Consider the following 18,097-nt stretch of genomic DNA (forward strand, 5'->3'; position numbering starts at 1 on the left):
ACTTGACTAAGGACCTTTTTAAGAATAATCATATTTTCTTAGGACTTTATTACAATTCAGTTTATTTATATACACAAAAAAAAAGAAATTGAAATAATAATGGCAATGCCTTATATTAATAAACAAGGTAAAATGAGTATGTGATTACAATCATCTCATGATTGGTCTTTAGGAATACTCTAATAGATGAAGTGAATAACAAGTGATAATGCCAGCTTGTGTCAATTCAATCATTTTTGCAACACACGACGAAGTTACTAGGGCCATGTTAAAGCGTACAAGGATAAAATGGACAAAAGAATGAACCATCGTCACTCATGTTCGCCATAATCCCCTTGCCTCGCCTACTAGCAAGTTTGCCCACACTAAGAGAAAAAACTTGTATATGCAAATGTTGGCGCACGTGTTGTAAAGTAAAGTCTATGATTTCTTTCTCCTTACCCATGTTAGGATCTAGTGCCCTTAGTGTAGTTATTTTAGTGTAGTTATTTCATCTTTAGTGCTTGTAATTTTTCAAACAGATTGGTTAATAAAATTTCATAGCTAAACTTATTATCTTTTATATAATTGTCTTCAATGATTTTTCCATGAAAATAAAAATGTATAAGAAAATGATGGCTTACTATTACATGAAGTTTAATTAATATTAAGTTGCATTGTGTGGTCGGATCATGACAGTAAGACAACTTCTATTAATAGGTAATCTAAATGGTTCGTAGTTTGGGGAATCAAAATTGAGCAAATTGATTCAAAAGACTATTATGTTGCTTATCAAGTTCAATTGGGGAGATGTCTTGTCTTAGGTATTGGAGTGGATGACTCCCGAAAGGATAGAGACATGAATGTGATTATTAGGATTAGCAATAGATCAGACCTAAGTTGAATTCATCCTGAATCATTTTACCTTAATCTTGAGTAAGTAGTAGACTTTGTGTATGTAACTCATATACTTTGATATATTAAAATCCTAAATTCAATTGGTATCGGTGCTAGGATGTGCTATATTTATGGTATAAATAGATTACCCAATTTTGTTTCTCTCTATGTAGATTGATTTTAAATAATGACATTCTTATTTATATTTATGTTTCGGAATTATATGTAAATGGATGTTTGAAAATGATATGATTTTTTTTTAATTTTGCCAAAAAATGTAGTTCCTTGAAATTAGACTTATTGTAGTTTAAATATTTTGGGGGTTTGTAATTAGGTTGTGGACTATCATCTCCATATAGGTTTATTAATTTTTCCCTATAAAATTAGATAACCTTGTGAGTTGGAAACAAACTAAAATTTTTTAAACTAAAAGTATTTTGGTGGAACCCAAAAAAGCATGGTGGGCCCTTAAACTAATCGATCAAACAATTGACGGTGGAACGACCAAGTATCGTGGTCGGTGGCTGGCATGCCGCAGTGTAGGTAGCATCGCTCCAATCATCAGAAGACGCATGGTAGTGCAAAAGGCATCGCGCCCCATTGTGTGAACAAGCTACATAACACCCATGGAACTGGTAGGGGCAAAGTGCTCCAGTCAAGCGGGTGTGCTAGACGACCACGGGGAGCCAGGTCATCGCGCTCTAGCAAAGTGCTCGAGAGGCAGAAATGGCTAGGGCACGTAACATGACATGGGATAGCCAGGTGCCTCATCCCCCAGTGCAAATGATTCACGGTAGTTACTGCTAGTGACGTGGGCTATTACGCCATGTAGGGTAGGTGTGCATGAATGACGCCAAGTTGGTGTTGGATATGATGCACTAAGTGTAGTATATTCGTTTGTACACTTGTAACTTTTTCAAACAGATTAGTTAATAAAATTATTTATGAATTACATTAGTACCTTTTGTATAATATCCTCATGTAGTTTTTGCATGTAATGCAAAATAGAAATAAATATCAGCTCATTGGTTGTCTAATGTTTAACTAATACTAAGCGATATTATGTGGTAGGGTCATAATATAGAAAGACAACTTATATTAGTAGATGAACCTAAACATGTCTGTAACACCCCATACCCAGTCTGGACACCAAACTTGAGATACATGATCTACCACAGAAAACAAAGATCATCACATGCAATTCCAATTTAAAAGTAAATTTATCATTTCATAATCTATGTAAAACATGATTAACAACTTAATTCGGGTCTTGATTGAGCTTATGAAAGTTCTAAAACAAGTTCAGGATTGAACAGGGACTAAATTGAAACATAAAAAATAAAGGTAAAAATGTAAAACATAGGTCACACGATCATGTGTAAGGATGAAATCATGTAGTATTGAGATACACGACCGTGTAACTCACTAGGGCCATATGGGTCAAAATGTAAAATTTCCAACAAATATCACACAACTGTGTGGCTGGAGCGTGAACTAATTATAACCGTATGAACTAAAAGTAACTTAAAATCAAGTAGCACGCGACCATGTCAACAACCCGTGTTGACATATTGCCGTGTGGTAAACTGTGTGACCCAAAAAATGTACCTACAAAAGCATATGATAACACTTTGAAACTTTTCTTAATACATTTCAAACCTATGCCAAAACATAGCATAAAAACATCCTAGTAGTGCCTAACCAATATGCCATTTTGGCACCACCATAAACAAGATAATACATTATCAAACATTCACCATGTCAAAACCATGATACCTATGATAACTTTCACAGACCAAAAAAGTCCATTTTGCCTAAGTTCATCAATTCACAAACCCAACTTGACCATTTAGGTCTCAAACATACAACTACCTTCAAATGTACCAAAACTTGCCATAACACAAAACTAACTTAATCTAATAAGTTTAAACCTTACATCTATCATTTAGTACATTAGCCACACATTTCATCTAAGCATTACCATTTCCATACATTTTATGATTCAAGATCAAGCAAACCTATACTACACATACATTCATCATTTACCTTATAAGTATGCCATAAAAACCTTAAAAGTTCAACCTTACATAACAAACATTATGAACACTTTACAACATCAACCTCCAAGCTTAAAACATAATTTAAAAATAGCCTATATACATGCCACATAACTGAAGTAAAAATGATTCCAAATTCTACCGAGATTGAAGCTTGAAAGTGTGAGCTCTGGAATTGATCCAACAACCTTGTTCAGCAAAATGTCAACTACAGAAAATAGAAAATGAAACAAAGTAAGCTTTTAATAGCTTAGTAAGTTCATGTGATTAAATCTACTTATAAACTCACATTGAATCACATATAATCATTAAATTAATTAAAATGATACTAAACCTAACAAATCAATTCACAAGAAAAAAAGTGAGTTTGTTGTATAAAAATTCACTGAGTAATTAAACATTATTCATGTCATCCAAGCTATTTTGGTCACACAGCATTATCAAATATGTCACACCTCAGTTTGGGCGGGTTCAGGGATAAGGTGTATAGTAGTGAAAGAACCTGTGATTGGAAAGTTGTAATTCACTCATTTATTTTGCAAGATTTTTATTTATGTTTCTTTTGGAGTCTGTAGGCCAAAAAGAAAGACAAGCTCTGAATTTAAGTGACACTTGTTGAATGTTTGTAAGGGAGATTGGATTATATATAAGAGTTAAGGGTTCTGAGAGGAGTTTCCTTATGGATTATGAATGTTACTCTCTAATTCTTTTCTGGAATTGATTTCATTTCTTCTTCCTTATACTGGAAGCTTAGATTCTATGTTTAACCTATGGCTATTCCACCTTTGGGTATGTATTACTACTCTACATGTTAAATTTTGAAAGAGTAAGTCTGTAAGGAGGGTATGAACAGTAAGATGTAAGTATAAGGCTTTGCATGAGGGTTGTAAGTGCTTGAGATGATGGTAAGTTGTATACAAATAAGTTTTTAATAGCGTTTCTATGTTTTGTAAACAGTAGTTTTTATTGGTTCATGATGGATGATTGGGTTTAGAGCTTCAAATTACTATAGGTGAGTGCAAGTGAGTCTCTACCCTAACTCTTTTATGTGAAATTTTGAAATAAGAAGTATATTTATATACACATTCATAGATGGGATGATGATGTCTATAGAAAATGGTAAAGGTATGGGTATAGTAAAGATGAGAGATGTTCTGTAATAATATGCATAATGTTCTATTAAAGGAATAATGTTTGATAAGCATGCAGGTAAAGGTCTGGTATACGAGGTGTATGAGTTTGTAAGAAGGTGATTATCTGGGTAAGTAAATGCTAAGGTAACGTTCTATTGTGAAACCTTTAGTAGGGCAATTATATTGCTAACCAGATGGGCATATCTTAGATTGAAATTAACTGTAAGACCATGAAGGAGATGTAACACACCAAAATTTTAATTTTGGGTATTGTGAATGTGTGACACAAAATATCTTTCTGCTTTAGTGGTTATGTGTTCTGGGTGTGTTTGGGAGGTCCCAAGTTCAAGCCAAAACTTGGGCAAATTTTGGTATTTTTATGAATAAGCCTTATCTTTGGTCAATAGGCTTTTAAGTAAAAGTTGGCAAATAATTAACAGAATCAGCCTACTGGTCTGGTGGATAAGTGAAGTGTTGGTGTGAAGGAGGTCCTGTGTTCGAATCTTGGCGTGGACATTATTTTTGCTCGTGCGTCCAAGAGAGTTTGAGATGGACTAAAAATTTGAGTAGTGGATTTAGTGGGGAGTTTGATGGAGAGAAATAAGGGATTGGGGTGGTTATAAAATATTCTGTTCATCTTTTTTTTCCTTTTTTTACCTTTCCTAAAATCCCTCCACCTTTTTATAGTTTTTCTCTTCATTGTTGTCGAATTTCTGCTCTCTTTCACCTTTCATCTTCTTGATTTTTCTTTTCCCACTTTGCCTCGTGTCGCTCCACATTTGTCTGCGATCGTTCGGTAAGTTTTAGATAAGTTATTTGTCTCCGTTTGTTAACTTTCTTCTGAAGTTTTTTGTTTATGCCAATTATGGGAGGATTCAAGGGCTCATAATCACCAATCGGAGTCTTAGTTTGTGTGGGAATTATTGTTCATCGGTTGAAGGTAAGGTTTAGTCGCTTATGGGTTAAAACCTTGATACGAGCTCAATTTGGGATCACGTTATGTCAGATTAAATTATTTTTATTTGTTAAATTATAGGCTTTGGAGTACTCGGGGACTGTTTTAACATCAAACAAAACCAAGTGTGTACCCGAAACGCAGAAAATGGGATTCGGCGAAAAGTCAAAATTCATTGTTGTTTGGACAGCAGCAGCAGTAGGCTAACTTTGAAAAATCACCATAAATTGTAGAATTCGAATTAGAGGATGAAAAAATATGAAATTAAATATTATTGAGTCTAGTTTCTCGTAGAAGAAACGGTGTAAGTAATGAAATTGTAAATCGTGAGATATAATAAGTTTTGTGAGACAAGGTCAAAATGAATTCGGTTTCCCTTGTTCTGACTTTGGAAAATCATCAAAAATTGGAGTAAAATAATTAGGGGTTAAAATTTACATTTTTAAATTATTAATGAGTCTAGTTTCAATAGAAATAAATGGTAACATTATCCAAATTTTGTACTAAGAGATAATTAATTTTTAGCAAAGAAAGGTCCAAGCTGTCAGACAGTAGAATAGGGGTAAAATTGAAGATTTTATTGTAGTTATTGGCTGAACCAAAAATTCTGAAAATTTTATGCTTGAAATTTATTTGAGTCTAGTTCAAATACATTAAGTGAACCTTAATTTGGAATTCTGTAGCTCAAGATATAAATAATTTAGTAACAGTGACTCAAGTAGACAACTTTCAAATAACATATAAGTAAATAGTAAAAACATATATGAATATTTAGCTACATGGGTTACATTAAAGATGGAGCACGCGGTCAAAGCCAATTTGGGCTGAGTGGGCCCCATAGATGTGTGGGCTCACACGGGCAGACCACACGGGCAGACCACACGGGCGTGTGAGCCCATTTTCACTGAATTTATTGCTAAGGTTGCACGAGTTGCCCAAGTCGACTGTGAACCTACTGTAGGGTCGGTAAGCATCACTTAGACCCCTAATTGTACAACTAACTGTTTGACTTATATATGTGTTGAGCATGATGATAGTATGCTTGTATACTGAATTGGTTATATGTACTGATGTCCTGAGATAGCATGTCATGACTTGTATGTTGCATTGCATGGGGTTGGGTTAATTATATTTGGAGAAAGTGTATTGAAAGGCTCTTAAGCCTAACATACTGGCAGCTTAGCTGCAAATTACTATTTTGTGTCGCATTCGGTACTACCTGGAGTGTAGGGATGGGTGGGTTGATTTGATCCCCACATGGAGTGTAGGGTTGGACGGAGATGGTGTGTAGAGGCTAGTTAGGTAGGACTTTGTTACTAAATACTGCATGACTGCTACTAATAATGTGATGGGCTAAGGCCCTACTGCATATTTGATACTGTACTGAGATGGGCTAAGGCCCAAACTGTTACTGATATTAAAAAAGGGTTTAGGCCCAGGACTACTTTAACTATGCACTGTGATTTGCTATTGTTTATTTTCTATGAGATTAGACACTGAGTTTTCATAAACTCACCCCTTTTGTTTAAATGTGCACAGATCGGTGCAGTGGAGGACTCGGCGGTGACCACGGTTTTGGACTTTCATGGTTCTTTTAACACATATTTATGATAGTTGGTTTTATTTCTCTTCTATTTTTACTAGCTAAGTTTTTGGGTTGTAATTGGACTTTCGGACTTTGTTTTTGAGTTTTAATTATCTTTGCCTTATGAATTACAACTGCTAGTAGTAGGAAACCTCGGTTTTCAAAAGAAACAAATGTTTTTTCCTAAACGCACGATTGTTTAATCTATTTTAAAAGCTTCCGCAAACGAATAACGTTTTGAAACTATTGATTAAATGAGCAACACAATTTTGGACTTAAAAGATATTAAGATAATGAATTCAATTGAAATGGTTTTAATGCATAGACACAGTTTTTAAACACCCTATCATGTGACATCGCTAGATCCGGCCATAACGTCTAGGCCAGTTTGAGGTGTTACATTTAGTGATATCAGAGCCGAGTTGCAAAACTCGGCTGTGGATTATGGGTTTTATAAAAATTGGGCTTTCAAAAAATTGATTGATTTCTAAATAATTTGAAATGTTTTTACTGAGTAAGTGGTACACCGAGTCTCCGGCGCTGATCCTGTAAGTATTCTGAACTGTGATTTGTTTTAAACTGAATCTATTATGGATAGTATATTCTGAAACTACTATAGGTAGTAAACTGTACTGAAAACACTTTAGTTAGTGTATACTAAAAATTGTAGAGAAACTAGAAACTGTAGTGAGACTGCGATTTATTAAAACAAACTCTGAATAACTGATACTGTTTTACATAAAACATTTGTTAATAAACACTGGAACTATAATTGATTCATAAAACTTATAATATCAGGTAAATTCGATTAGATAAGAGCACACGAGGTATCTACGGACGGGGTACTAGAGGCCAAGGTGAAGGCCGTAGAGGGGCTCGAGCTGAGTCCTCGTCATCGAGCAGCCTGCCAAATTTGGATACGAGTGAGTCGCCAGTGTCACTCGCTACTGAGACTGTGTTTCAAGATTGCATGGCTGGGGATGATGCATTGTCCCAATCTATGCTAAGGATTTTGGAGAGGGTTGCTGGGCCCAATACTGGATTTGAGGGTCGAGGGTCGGTTACGAAACGGCTCCTGTCTAATAGAGGTGAGCTCTTTAGGTGTGTCACTGGGGTCGCCCCTAATATGGCCGAGTACTGGATTGAGGCCACGGAAAGGATCATGGATGATCTAGATTGCACCTCTAAGTAGAAATTAAAGGGTGCAGTCTCGCTGCTGCGGGACGAGGCTTATCAATGGTGGTTGACTGTTAAGGAGGGCAGTCAGCCCGAACGTCTTACCTAGGAGTTCTTTCAGACCGCCTTATAGGGGAAATATGTTAGAGCTAGTTATGTGGATGCACGTAGGAGGGAGTTTCTGAATCTTACACAAAGGGATCGATCAGTGGCCGAGTATGAGGCCGAGTTTTTGAGAATGAGCTGCTATGCGCGAGGTATAGTGGCATTTGAGTGTGAGCAATGTGTCCGCTTTGAGGATGGCCTCAGAGATAGTTTGAGAGTTCTGATAACCCTGCAGAGGGAGTGAGATCTGTCTACCCTGGTCGAGAAAGAGAAAATCACCGAGGAGGATATGGAGGTAGTCATGATTGGAGAACGTTGAAACTACTTATCTAATGTGATCTCTTCACTGGTGGCGGAGAAGTTGGTTCGTAAGGGATGTGAGGCATTCTTGGCCTATGTAAGTGTTTCAGATTCTGGGGACTCTATAGTAAAGGATATCAGAATGGTAAAGGACGTTCCAGACGTCTTTCCTGAGGAGCTACCAGGTTTACCTCTAAATCGTGAAGTGGAGTTTGAGATAGAGCTCCTTCATGGTACAACTTTGGTGTCTATCATCCCCTACCGAATGGGACTGAAAGTGCTTACGGAGCTTAAGGCTCAGATTTAGGAGTTACTGGATCGTAGGTTCATCCGCCCTAGTATGTCTCCGTGGGGAGCACCGGTACTGTTTGTAAAGAAGAAGGATGGATCCACGCGAATGTGCATCGACTATCGGCAACTGAATAAGATGACCAATAAGAACAAGTACCCCCTACCGAGGATAGATGATCTATTTGACCAGTTTTGAGGAGCTTCAATTTTCTCCAAGATTGACCTCTGATCAGGATATCATCAATTAAGGGTTAAGGAGGCTGATGTTCATAAGACGTCGTTTAAGACTCGTTATTGTCAGTACGAGTTCCTAGTGATGCCATTCTGACTGACTAATGGATCGACAACTTTCATGGATTTATTGAATCGAGTGTTCCAGCCTTATCTAGATCGATTTGTGGTGGTATTCATCGATGATATACTAGTTTACTTGAGGACTGAGGATGAGCACGATGAGCACTTTCGAGTCGTTCTTCAGAATTTGAGAGAAAAGTAGCTCTATGCTAAGTTTCGTAAGTGAGAGTTCTAGCTGCGTGAGGAGAAATTTCTTGGTCATGTAGTTTCGGCTGAGGGGATTCAAGTTGATCCTTGAAATATTGAGGTTGTGTTGGAGTGGAAGCAGCCTAGGAACATGTCTAAAATCCGCAGTTTTCTAGGACTGGCGGGATATTATCGACGATTTGTAGAGGGTTTTTCATTGATTGCAGCACCCTTCACTAAGCTACTACGTAAGTGTGTGCCGTTTAACTGGACTGATGTGCAGCAAAAGAGCTTTGAGAAGCTCAAGACTGTACTGACAGAAGCCCCTGTTCTGATACAGCCAGAGCCTGGAAAGTAGTTCACTGTTTATAGTGATGCATCACATGTTGGTTTGGGATGTGTGTTGATGCAGGATGGTAAGGTGGTAGCCTATGCGTCTCGTCAGCTTAAGACCCATGAGGCAAATTATCTGACGCATAACTTGGAGTTGGCCGCTGTGGTATTCGCGCTGAAAATCTGGAGGCATTATTTCTATGGTGAGAAGTGTATTATTTACATTGATCATAAGAGCCTCAAGTATCTCCTCACTCAGAAGTAACATAATCTTAGGCAGCGCAGATGGATTGAGCTGCTTAAAGACTATATCTGTAACATCCCAGTTTTAACTAAATCAGAACAGTGGTTTCAAAACCACAAATTTGAAGTTGTAAAATTATTTTAATATTATTTTTGGTGCTTACAGCATGTGAATTAATACGTGTGAAAGTTTCGTGTGAAAATTTTATCGTTTGTGTGCTCAATTTGATAAAATGACTTAATTGCGTAAAATGCAAAAGTGGCTAGTTATTTGTTAAAGTGCTACATTGTTATGGCTTTTATTATGTGGAGTCCTTATGTTGTAATTGACCATTAAATATTTGAGTGGACAAATATGGACAACCATTATATAGTTTCTAATTAAATATTTAAGGTTAAAATAGTAAAAAATATAATAACATGAAATAAAATAAAACAAAAACTAAAATGGCCATGCATTCATCTTTCTTGGCTAGAACATAAAAAGAAAATAAAGCTTTGAAAGCTTTGAATATTCGGCACCTTTGGAAGCTTGATTTGGGTATGTTTTTTACTCAATTTTTGATTTTTTTTTTACGTTTTTGAGATCGTTCCTTTGAATACTAGCTAGCCCATGCTTGAATTTTTGAATTTGTTGTGTATTTTGTGATTTTCCATTGATGAGGAATTGTTGTTTTTGTTATTTGATGATGGAAAATAAAAATAAGTTGTTAGATTTTCTTGTTTAGGTGAATGGTGTATGTTATATTAGTATAGTGTAATGTTGTAATAAAGAGGGAAAGGAAGGACAAAATACAATTTCATTAATAAAGTAAAGAAACATCATTGAAATAATGGAAAAGTAGAGTATAAGATTTAGCAAAGAAAATCTTAATACTCTCCTTCATTGGGCTGGTTGATGGGATCAATTGGGGCCCCCTCTATCAGAAGATGATCTTCAAGATTTTTATCCTCGTTTGCTAAGTTTTTTTCATTGTTTGAAGCTTGAGGCGTAATAAGAATGATAAAGTAATCTAATTGTTTTCATTCCCTTTGAAAAGCTTCTCATTCTTTGCCCTCATGATGGTAAACGTTAAAGTTAAGTGATCCAGTAGAAATGTATCTCAAGTAGTTAAATATACTTGACTAAGATCAAGAGGACCTATAGCCACTTAGACATGTAGAATCAAATCCGATCTCCATTCTGGTTGAACATCATTAAGATTCTTTTTGGTATCCTCCTAAAATTTTTTGACAGTTTATTCGTAAAAGCGACGTAGGCTTTCTAACTCTTCTTTGTGACATTCCTCCTGTGCTTTGAGCTTCTCCTCTAAAGTAGACTTTTCACCTTTCGGTTGATCTCTTCTTTAAACTGCTCACACTCAATATGTACATCCTTATACTTACCATTCAAAGTTATGACATGGGTATCAAGCCTTCTAATCAAATCAGTAGACTTTTGAAATTTTTGGCGTAGTTGAGCTATAGAGTCCTCACCAGTTTTTACAGCCTTTTCTAAATCATAACACTTGATGGCATCTTCGAGGGCCCCACTCCAAAAACTGTGTTCTACAGATAAAGCTTTGGAAATTTTTTCCATAAAGGAAATAAGCGACCATTCAGAATTGGAGGAAAGGTAAGAGAAAAAAGCCTCCATTAATTGTTGGGGCACTGAATATTATTGTCGTTAAAAAATAGAATCTAGTAAGATAGAAGGTAGACCTAACTTCATAAGGTATCACCATGGAAAAAACTCTTTTACACCACCAAAAGGAGCATTATGTAGTGGATTTTTGGAAGGAATAACTAATTGAATTGGAGAGTCTATAGAAGTTATTGATTTTGTGGATGAGGCTGGCTCCATAGGTAATGTGAGAACTGGAGATGTATAGGTAACAGTGGTAGTAGGCTCTTTACCAAATTTATGTCGTATCAAAAGAGGGCATTCACTACTTTTAGTCTCTTGAATACTTTCCTCCTATCTAGGCCTTTTCTTAGTTTTCTTCACTGTTGTCTTCCTTGATGAAGTAGCAATAGTCTTCTCCTTGATTCGAGCTTCTTTAAGAATAAACATAATGTCCATGTTCTGAGTGGGGATTGGCACGGTATGTGAATGTGGGGAAGACCTTACACCAACAACATGAGAATTAGCCTGATTTGCAGAGGAGGTAGAAGTTGTAACATGATTAGTTATAAGGTTCCAATTTCGTAGGTGAAGACAGTACATGTTATAAAAATAGAAATAAGGTTCTGTTTTACGCCCGAATAAGTCGTGTGCTAATTCACTATTTGGATTGTATGGCTAAGCTTCAAAAGTAGAAGACACGATGAGATCATTCAACCACTTCATGAAATCATTTGATTAGTAATCATTTGCGCTTAAATCCTGTAAATGTAAACTCTAAATTATATAGATTTTTTATAGCTATTTAGATCACCATTTTACTTAGAATTTATGTTAATCCCATATTTAATTGGGTGATTTTTGTTCATATTGAGACAATCGGTATAATTTTATTAAAGTATGCAATTTTATGAATTTATGTATTAAATCTTGCATAATTTAACTATCTTATGTTACATAGTAATTTATGTGCTTTAATTGTTGTAGTGGGACCATTGAATTAATAAGTGTGAGAGCTTATTTATATCATACATTGACATGAGTTATAATCCACTTCAATTGGATGGCAAAGACAACAAATTGAGTCAAGAGAAGGCAATTTGATCCAGTTAAACTTGTCTTGTTGAGAAGAGAAAGTCTGATAATTATTTGGGTCACAAAGCTGTTCAAGTAGGTGGAAAGTACTCCAAATTCGGCAAGCCATCAAGAACGACCCAAATCAGCTTTGGGATAATTAATTTTGAGGCCCCTGCATTTGTGAAAGAATTAGAAATCAACCCCCAACTAATACCCAAGAAACCACCCAACCCCTTGCATGATTCATGCATGAAATCAAGCATGAATCAAGAAACCATCTGTTTGGTCACTGGGACGCCCTATGGCATAGCGGAAAAATAATTTCGGCAATCCAAAGCAGGAATCCATGCACAAGGAATGAATTAGAAAGAAAAGGTTTGAAATATATACCTTTCATACTCTGAAAATAGGAAGGAACCACTGTTGTTTTAATCCCCTTCGCACGCAGTCGATCCAAAGCCACAGCAGAATCGTCCTGGCCTCTACGTAGTTTACCCTGTTACGAACGAACAAAAAAAACCTCTCACTGAACGTTTTAGAGAGCTTTTCTGAAAAGAAATGCAGTTGCTAGACCTAGGTTCATTTTCTTTTGTGGTTAATATTATTAGTCAACACTTTTTTGCACCCTAGGGTTTTATTTTATGATTCTTTTCCTTTTATTTAATATTCCCTAAAAAAATAAAAACGAAATCCCTTTTTTGGTGCTAGAATATATATGAAAATATCACACTGTAATATTGTAACAGCCCGATTCTGGGCCTAGTCGGAATAGTGGTTTCGGGACCACAAATCCGACGAGGGAAAATATGGTTATTATTATATTTTTATGGTCTACAATTTCACGGAAAATTTTCGTAAAAATTTCGTTCGAAAATTTCGACGTTTGGGCACTCAATTTAGTCAAAAGGACTAAATTGTAAATAGTGCAAAAGTTGAGTTCTACATCTTAGAGGTGTCTAATTGTTATGAAATTTTAAATTGGAGGTCTTTATGTGGTAATTAGACCATTAGTTAGTTGATGGACAAAAATAGACATAAGAAATGGGTGAAATAGATTTTTTTAAATGGGGCATTTTAGTCATTTGGTTATTAAATAGAATTAAATGGGAAAAAGATGGCAAAATATGCTCATCTTCTTCATGGTGAACGAAATCAGCAAGGGGAAGCCATATTTAGGGTTTTAAGCTTTCAAGCTCCATAGTAAGTGATTCTAAGCCCGCTTTTAATGTTCTTCGTATTTTGGAGTCCCGTAACTTGGTTTAGCTTATTCTACCATTAATTCGTGTTAGGGTTCATATTTGGAAAAATATCCATAGGTGAAATGTGTTTATTTTGCTGTTTTATGGTGGAATATGAAGCTAGAGATTTTGTTAAACAACTTTTGCTAAGCAATTTTAAGCAAAAGGTAAATAGACATAATCGGTAAAAATAATTAATATTCAAAAGTATGTGTTGGAGTGGGAATTTGATGTTGCCATAGAAGGAAAAATGTTCAGCATGTTATAAAACTTAAGAATAAGTGATGAAGTTTAATTTCCGAGCTTGGGGACAAAAGTGTAATTATGCAAAAGTTTGGGGCAAAATTGTAATTTTCAAAAGTTGGGTGGTGGATTATTTTAATAAATGTGAATATTAAACGAGTTAAATTTGCTATTATAGATCAAGAAAGACGTGAAGAGTATATCAAACGGGGAAAAGGAAAGATAGTGGAGTAAAGTGCAAAATTACGATATTTTGCACCGAAGTAAGTAAACACGTGACTTAATGTATTATTTTGATATTATTTGATATATGTTGAGATTTATTTGGAATTAAAATAAATGTTTGGCAATATCCTAAAAATGTTGTTAAATCGGGAAAGGTGATAAAGGGTTGCAATATATGGGTTATGGGTTGAACACTCGGAATAAGCCGTAGTATGTTGTATATAAAAGGGGTTGCTATGTGCTGATTCCCCCGAGGGGTTGCTAAGTGCTGATTCCCCGATTTATGGGTGGTGCTATGTGCGTGATCCACCATATCTTTGAAATGTGAAAGGGGGTTGCTATGTGCTGATTCCCAGGGGTTGCTAAGTCTTGATTCCCGATTCATTGGTGGTGCTAAGTGCGATATCCACCATATCTTTGAAATAAAAGGGGTTGCTATGTCTGATTCCCCGAGGGGTTGCTAAGTCTTGATTCCCGATTCGGTGGTGGTGCTAAAAGGGATCCACCAATAACGGCTAACATTCCAGTGTTCAACGAAAAAGTGTGGAAGATGAATATTGCCATATGGTGGAAAATTTTATGGGGTAAATATTGAGTTGAATACTAAATCGACCCATGTATGAGATGGGAGAAAATATCAAAACGCAAAAGGAACGATTTAATTATAAACTGTGTTGAACAACAGCAATTGGGTAACTTTGAAAAATCACCATAAATGGTGGAAAATGAATGGGAAGCTGAATAATATATGAAATTGAAGTTGAATGTATCTATTCTCATATGAAAGAAATAGAATAAGCAAAGGAGTTGTATTTTTGGAGATATCTGAATTTTACTGAAACAGGGCTGGATTGACTTCGAGATCCCCTGTTCTAACTTTGGAAAATTACCAAAAATTGTAAAAAAATAATTATGGCATGAAATTTATATCCCTGGAATCCTTATTGAGTCTATTTTTATTAGAAACAAGCGAAACCATTTTTCAAATTTTGTACAGAGAGTTAAGTAAATTTTAGTGAGGAAGGGTCAGAACCGTTGGGCAGTGAAACAGGGGAAGGTTTAATGAATAAACTGTACTAATTGGCTGGGTTAAAAATTCTGAAATTTTTATGGTGAAATGTTATATGAGTCTAGTTTCAGGGAAAATTTACGGAACTCAATTTTGAGCCCTGTAGCTCCAGATAAAAATAAATTAGCGACTATGATGCAGAAAAACAGCTTGCTGGAAATTGCCTAAACAATAAAGTTATTCATGAATAAGTTTATATTTTGGTGTAGTTATGGGAGTAATTACTTATTTATCATGTGTTTACTTACTAAGCTATATGCTTACTCGATTTTATTTTTCTCTTGGTTATAGTGACTTCCAACAACTCGGAAATTGGAGCAAGTCGGACAATCATCTACACTATCCTTCACATTTGGGGTATTTTACTACTAGTGTTCCGAAATTTTATGGCATGTATAGACACTTTATGTAATGTGGGATCATCATGTAAATATATGTTATGGTTCCCTTTTAAATGTAGTGTTTATTAATAGTTAAACTATATGTGTGTTTATACAAATGAAATTGGTTGGTATATTGGAATGTGTTCTAAATTTGCAGGAGGTTTAAGCAAAAATAAGTAGGAATGCTGTCGAAAATTTTTAAAAATTTAGTAATACCTCATACTCTGTTCCGGTAAGGAATACGGGTAAGGGGTGTTACATTTTAGTGGTATCAGAGCTACGGTTTAGTCGGTTCTCGGACCAATAAAATACGTGTGGAAGTCGATCTATACATGCCATAAAATTATTGTGATAGTGTGATGATTTCGACAATTTAAAATTTTGTTTTATATAGTAAATGGATCTGATCAAGTGTGGCGAGATGATGTTGAAAGTAACGCGCTGGCTCTCTCGCAAGGGACCATGCAGAAGAGAGTAGACATGAGACACATGGACGGGATGAGGCTCGGAAGCCTTCCTCCGAATGATGAGTGATTGGTATATAGAATATGTCCGTAAATCCGAATGTTCCTCCTCCTCCACCCTCCTATTCCTCAACCGGTCCCCGTAGGTCCACGAGTACCGAATTGGTGAGATCAAGTAAGCCACTGTTGATAGAATTGAAAGCATGGGGCTGAAGATTTGAGGCCAATGTTGATGATGATCCGGAAAAAGCCGAGTTTTGGCTTGAAAATACTATTCGGTATTTGATGAATTATCTTGCACCCTTGAAGAATGTTTGAAATGTCTTTGTGTCTTTATTGAAGGATTCGCATATCGTTGGTGGAAAACATTGATATCGGTGGTTCCAAAAGAAAGAGTTACTTGGGACTTCTTTCGGGAAGAATTTAGAAAGAAATATGTAAGCCAACGATTTATTGATCAAAACGCAAAGAGTTTCTCGGGTTGAAACAGGTAGAATGTCCGTAGCGAGAATATGAGCGGGAGTTTGTTCGGCTTAGTAAATATGCCCAGAATGTGTGCCTCACGGAGGCTATTATGTGTAAAAGATTTGAAGAGGGCTAAATGAAGACATCGATTGCATGTTGGGATTTTAGAGTTAAAAGAATTTGTGGTGTTAGTTGATCGGCCTGTAAAGTCAAGAACCGAGTAGAGAAAGAGAAGGGCGAGATGGAATCTCGAGATGTAAGGAAGAGGACAATGGCGAACATTTCAATCTCATTCAAGAAGTTTAAAGGATGGATCCACGACCAACTGGTTCATTGGGTATTCACGCAGAGACCGAGGGAGGTCGTATTCTGGAGCTACAACTCGAGCTACCTCTGTAGCAAGTGTGGGCAATGTAGGAAACACCCGGCCTGAATGTCAACAGTGTGGCAGGCGACATATTGGTGAGTGTTGGGGATTTAAACGAGCTTGTTTCAGGTGTGGTTCCCAAGAGCATTATGTAAGAGATTGCCACGAGAGAAGAGAGGAAGAAAATTTGCCAAGAGTGGATCGGGTGATATTGTTAGTAGAGGAGACCGCCGAGAAATGTGGGAAGCAAAGTCGATGGTAAAAGTGTGATGAAAGATGCATTTGGAGGATCGAAATTAGGCGCTGCCGGGACTTATGCCATACGTGCTCGAGAGGATGCCTCATCTCCGATGTGATTCTTGGTACATTTCTCTTCATGATATAGATGTTATTGCTTTGATTGATCCCGCTCTACTCATTCATATGTATGCATGAAATTGGTATCTAGTAAGAAATTGCTGTTGAAAACACTTGAATATGTAGTTAAAGTATCAAATCCATTAGGCAAGTATGTCTTAGTTGATAAGATTTGCAAGAATTGCCCCGATGATTCAAGGTCACTGTTTCTCGCTAATTTGATGTTGTTACCATTTGATGAGTTCGATGTTATTTTGGGGATGGATTGGTTGATATTGCATGATGCCAAGGTGAATTGTAGATGAAAATTCTTGAATTAAAGTGTGAAAATGGTGAAATTCTCGGATTGAAACAGAGGAGCGAATAAGTTGCCTATGGTGATTTCGCATATGTCCGCTCGAAATACTTGAGAAAGGGATGTGAAGTTTATCTTGCTTATGTGTTGAATCTTGATATAAGCGGGTGAAGCTTGAATCGGTCTTTGGTAGTCGTGAATTTCGGATGTATTTCGGAGGAATTGCCAGGTTACCTCCGATTAGAGAAGTTGAGTTTTCTATTGATCTGTTATTGCATCGCACCGATTTCTATTGCACCGTATCGAATGGCTCGACCGAGTTGAAGGAATTAAAAGCTCGATTACAAGAGTTGATGATAAAGGATTTGTGAGACCGAAGTTTTTCTCCTTGGGGTGCTCTGTGTTATTTGTGAAAAGAAGGACGGCTCTATGAGACTTTGTATTGACTATCGTCACTCAATAAGGTGACCATAAAGAACAAGTATCCTTTGCCGAGAATTGATGATTTGTTTGATCAATTAAAAGGGCAACAAGTGTTCTCCAAGATCGATCCGAGGTCCGGTTACTATCGGTTGAGAGTTAAAGAGTCGATGTGCGAAAACCGCCTTTAGAACGAGGTATGGACACTATGAATTTCGGTAATGCCTTTTGGGTTGACTAATGCTCCACTATTTTATGGACTTGATGAACCGAATTTTTCTACTGTACTTAGACAAGTTCGTGGTGGTGTTCATAGATGATATTTTAATCTATTCTCGGGATGAATCGGAACATGCG

Source organism: Gossypium raimondii, chromosome 2 (assembly GCF_025698545.1).
Source record: "Gossypium raimondii isolate GPD5lz chromosome 2, ASM2569854v1, whole genome shotgun sequence".
NCBI classification, from domain to species: Eukaryota; Viridiplantae; Streptophyta; class Magnoliopsida; order Malvales; family Malvaceae; genus Gossypium; species Gossypium raimondii.